Raw genomic sequence first — 5,507 nt, 5'->3', positions numbered from 1 at the left:
AATCGTGCATATGAAAGTCACGCCGAAATATCAAGGGTGTCCGATTTATCACAAGTCCTATGTAGACACCTTATCTTTACTTTCTATCAGCGACATACATTACAGTTTTTAACGTGCAGAACTGAAACAAACCTAAGTAAAGCGCAACGATATACATGTATTTGTAAACATCACAAAAAACAAAGTAAGTATCAAAAACCTTGTTTTCGCTGAACTAAACAGTTTTATAAGGGGCCATTTCGTGGCAATAAATTGTATTATATTTCTGAAAGTTTTGTGTTTTTAAGACGAATAAGCAATGTATGGCAATAAATATGGAAGCACAGAGGGGACACGTGAAGTAGACAGGTTGTAGATATATTAAGGTTTCGATGGAGGCCTTGAGAAACAAAAATCAAACAACACCAAATCATAGAAAGAAAGAGTTGTTTGACATGAAAATTGAACAGCATGTAAAACATGTATATTACTTTACGAAACAACTGTCAGTATACTGATATAAACATTGAATTCCGGAAAAGGGCTGCCTAAAGGGGCTCCACTTCCGGACAGTTAAACGCCTTTAAAAACTCACCATTTTCAAAGAACTGTTACACATGTTTGTTTTGATGCATTTGCAATAGCGTGCGAGTGGTGAAATTTCACGTAACAAGGTGGAACATAGTTTTCAGCAATTGTTTATCTTTTTTTCTTTACAAATGGCATTCATTTTCAAAGGGAGACAACTTTTTCTCAAAGATTACATAAAATAATCAGAAAAAGTTGTTTCCCTTTGAAAATGAATGCCATTTGTACATAAAATAATCGGGAACAGTTGTCTCCCTTTGAAAATGAATGCCATATGTAAAGAAATAATGATAAACAATTGCTGAAAACTGTGTTCCACCTGGTTATGCGAAATTTCACCACTCGCACGCTATTGCAAATGCATCAAAACGAACATGTGTAACAGTTCTTTGAAAATGGTGAGTTTTTAAAGGCGTTTAACAGTCCGGAAGTGGAGCCTCTTTAGGCAGCCCTTTTCCGGAATTCTATATTTATATCAGTATACTGACACTTGTTTCGTAAAGTAATATACATGTTTTACATGCTGTTCAATTTTCATGTCAAACAACTCTTTCTTTCTATGATTTGGTGTTGTTTGATTTTTGTTTCTCAAGGCCTCCATCGAAACCTTGATATATTCCAGTCTTTTTTTCTCTTTAAACATTCTCTGTAAATTACGTGTATAAAAAAGATAGTTATTGCATTCATGTTGTTGTTGTTGTTGTTTTTATATGCCTTTTATCTAGTCTGAAGGATGAAATTACGTTTAGTTGTAATAACAACAATGTTAACAATAATGTTCAGCTCATCGAGAAAAGAAGTGAAAAGTAACAAAATGTGTCATATCATTAAGATACCGTGTATACTATCCTGAAGATGCTACTGATTTATTTGACACATTGTACCACAGTCTTGGAACAAATTGAATCTACACCTACGCGTATACTATGTATATACACTGCAACCTCAACATCTCCACCGAAATGTCAGACACCTAATTCTTCAATATCAATACATCAGAAGTATGAATTTCTTTAAGTATTAAGTATTCAAACAGTAAAACTAAATTAAAAAAAAGGGTCCGATTACGACCAGCTTTGCTAATCGAGTGCGGAGACACTTCGATCCCCATGTACCAGGTTAGGTCAGCTTTGCAAATCGAGTGCGCAGACACTGCGACCCCAGGCATCAGCCCGATTACGGCCAGCTTTGCAAATCGAGTGAACAGACACTGCGATCCCCGGGCATCGGCCAGGTTACGGTCAGCTTTGCAAATCGAGTGCACAGACACTGCGATCCCCGAGCATCAGCCTGGTTACGGTCAGCTTTGCAAATCGAGTGCGCAGACACTGCGACCCCCAAGCATCAGCCCGATTATGGCCAGCTTTGCAAATCGAGTGCACAGACACTGCGATCCCCGGGCATCGGCCCGGTTACGGTCAGCTTTGCAAATCGAGTGCACAGACACTGCGATCCCCGGGCATTGGCCCGGTTACGGTCAGCTTTGCAAATCGAGTGCACAGACACTGCGATCCCGGGCATCGGCCCGGTGACGGTCAGCTTTGCAAATCGAGTGCGCAGACACTGCGACCCCCAAGCATCAGCTCGATTACGGCCAGCTTTGCGCAGACACTGCGATCCCCGAGCATCGACCCGATTACGGTCAGCTTTGCAAATCGAGTGCACAGACACTGCGATCCCCGGGCATCAGCCCGGTTACGGTCAGCTTTGCAAATCGAGTGCGCAGACACTACGACCCCCAAGCATCAGCCCGATTACGGCCAGCTTTGCAAATCGAGTGCACAGACACTGCGATCCCCGGGCATCGGCCCGGTTACGGTCAGCTTTGCAAATCGAGTGCGCAGACACTGCGACCCCCAAGCATCAGCTCGATTACGGCCAGCTTTGCGCAGACACTGCGATCCCCGGGCATCGACCCGATTACGGTCAGCTTTGCAAATCGACTGTGCAGACACTGCGATCACCGGGCATCGGCCCGATTGCGGCCAGCTTTGCAAATCGAGTGCACAGACACTGCGATCCCCGGGCATCGGCCCGGTTACGGTCATCTTTGCAAATCGAGTGCGCAGACACTGCGATCCCCATGCATCAGCCCGATTATGGCCAGCTTTGCAAATTGAGTGCGAAGACACTGTGTCCCCCAGGCAGCAGCCCGATTACGACCAGCTTTGCAAATCGAGTGCGGACACTATGCGGCCCGTAAGCAAAGGAAATGCTTTGCTGGCGGATTTGGCAGAAAAGAAGTTCGTTTGTTAATATGAGGAAATACAGCTTCGAAATCCAGTAGCACTAATTTATGTGCTATCAGACCCTAAAACACAGATAATGGCAACGAGATCTGTGACAGGCAAGACGTACTTAAAGTACACCACTCACAACAAACTAGTACAAGCTTATCTTCTTGTGACTGACCTAAAACTGTTAACGTCATTCTGCATTAGATGTCAAAATCTTAATCACGATTTTGTGATACCAGATTTTGAGGTCATTTAAGGAAACGGGACGAACATTTAGTGAATCTACATGCTTTCTGACATTTTCAGTTAAACAATTTCAGCCGACTTGTTTTTCTTGATACAAGTGCGTCTTCAATACTTATAATCACTAAATCAGACAGGTGCTTTGTAACAGACAAGATGTCAGCCGTTTATCAGACGCCAGTTTATGTTGTTTGCAGGTAGTACTGAGAAAGGCGCAGTTTTTCCAAGCGTAAGATCCTGGTCCGGAGCTCGCGGGTTCGAATCCCGTATACTACTGTGGTCTCCACAATCCCTAGCAGGGCGCGAGCACTGTCATGGAGCAATCATCGAGCGTTGTTAACATTCTCAACACTCAAATGTTAGAAGGCTGAAACAAAAGCAGCATTTTGCAACAATTTAATTGGGATTTTAGCATTCAAATTTATCCATACTATAATCGCTTTCAGAGGAAAATATACTGTTCTTTAAAGGTATACTAGACCCAAATTTCATATTTGAAAACATGAAAATAAATACTACCAGTAATTTATGTAAACATAGAATAAACAGATTTATGTGTATTAACACTGATGAATTTGGTTGATAATAGTACACACGGTATACATGTACAGCTGAAAGCAGTATAAATGTGTACTATCATAAAAAAACTGGAAGTTTTTACACAATCAGCTGTTACTACATGACATTTGATTATGAATGTAGCTCTATATAGACAGTTTATTTATATATTTAGTGAAGTTGAATACATTTGATGAGGATTATCTGCATTTGAAGTAAATATCTTAATACAAAATATTTCAATGAAAGATGAGCAGAATGCATCTTTAAATGAGATAAATACTTAAGTTACATCCCTTTTGGTAAGACCTCGATCATTTGTAATCTACATGTAATAGATACAGTGCGAGGTTTGCTTCGGAAGTGTCCTCTTGTAACCGTAAGTCTGTTTCGCGTGGACGATCAAACAATTGTCCGAGGCGAGCCCGGGTCCGCCGCGCGAATTAGTTTTATTTCAGTTGTAAGACCAAAATCAGCATGTTTCAAAGTTTCTGACTTATACGACGAATTTTTTTATATTTATGCTTCATAAAACACGAAGTCAATTTCTGGTAACTATACTAGTTTGCAAACGTGTACATTTATTTATTTATCTATAATTTAACGTTTGACACTAATTCTTTTTATTCACGTCGCCTTCCAGTGATTTACTTTTGCACGAGAAGTTCGTGCCCCACTTATAGTCGGTATGGCAATTACAATGTAATCTCACTAACACTTAGCCTTATATTTTGAAAAAAAAACAACACCAAATCATAGAAAGAAACGGTTGTTTTACATGAAAATTGAACAGCATATAAATTATAACATGTATATTACTCTATAAAACAATTGTCAGTATACTGATATCTACATTGAATTCCGGAAAAGGACTGCATAAAGGGCCACACATTCGGACAGTTCAACGCCTTTAAAAACTCACCATTTTCAAAGAACTGTTACATATCCTCGTTTTGTTGCATTTTGCAATAATGCCCCAGTGCTGAAATTTCACATAACTATTAATAGGTGGAACGTAGTTTTATGCAATTGTTTATTTTCTTTTCTTTACAAATGGCACAACTTTTACAGAATAATTTATGCATCCATCTTATGGGACAGTACTGGTCAGGTAGATTGTTGGGAAAGATATTGTTTATTTATCAAATGTTTTTGTGTTTTGATGATATACTCCTAAACCTTAACGAAGCCATAAAATACGCGGATTGTCTCTGCGATATGAAACATTGAGGAAAGATGGAAGAACTTCGATGACAAATCCACGATTGAGTTCGGCATGTATATTTTCCCCGTTGAGTACTACGATTCTCAAAATTTACTCGGTGAGAGTATAACACGTAAAATGGCATTTTCTTTCTGATCTTGTGCTAGTGGTTCAAGTAAGTGATTTTTTTTTTGGACAAAATATGCTGAAATTCCTATGCTTCATAGTGAAAAGGTCATACGGTCGGACAAAGATGATTCAAAACAATTCATTTCGGTAGAAATCACTGTAGCTCACAAAATATTGTTGAATTATGGCGTAACTGACGAGAATGTTTAGTCTTAAATGCATACTGCCACGTTAATATTAGTGCACTTCATATGTCCTGATCTCACAAACGGTAAATGACCTGGATGACAACTAAATTGTCCTATATTTCATAACCTATGTCGCACATATCATAAAGGAAGGCGCGATAATGCGAATTAAAGGTCCAATACTAAGAAAAGTGAACATTTTAATTTCTTTTAAAAAGCACAGAAACTATTTCATTTTATTGGAAAATGAAAGTTGGTATGTAGAAATTCGAAATAAATCGCAGTATATGTACAATTATTTTTCTATGAAGTATGAAGAAAGTTAAAAAGACCTGGGGGGTCATTCTGTCGATTCATTGAAATTTCAACATAATACACATA

This window comes from Mercenaria mercenaria, chromosome 13 (genome assembly GCF_021730395.1).
Source record: "Mercenaria mercenaria strain notata chromosome 13, MADL_Memer_1, whole genome shotgun sequence".
Classification (NCBI taxonomy): Eukaryota; Metazoa; Mollusca; class Bivalvia; order Venerida; family Veneridae; genus Mercenaria; species Mercenaria mercenaria.
Note: the sequence above shows the minus strand (reverse complement) of the source record.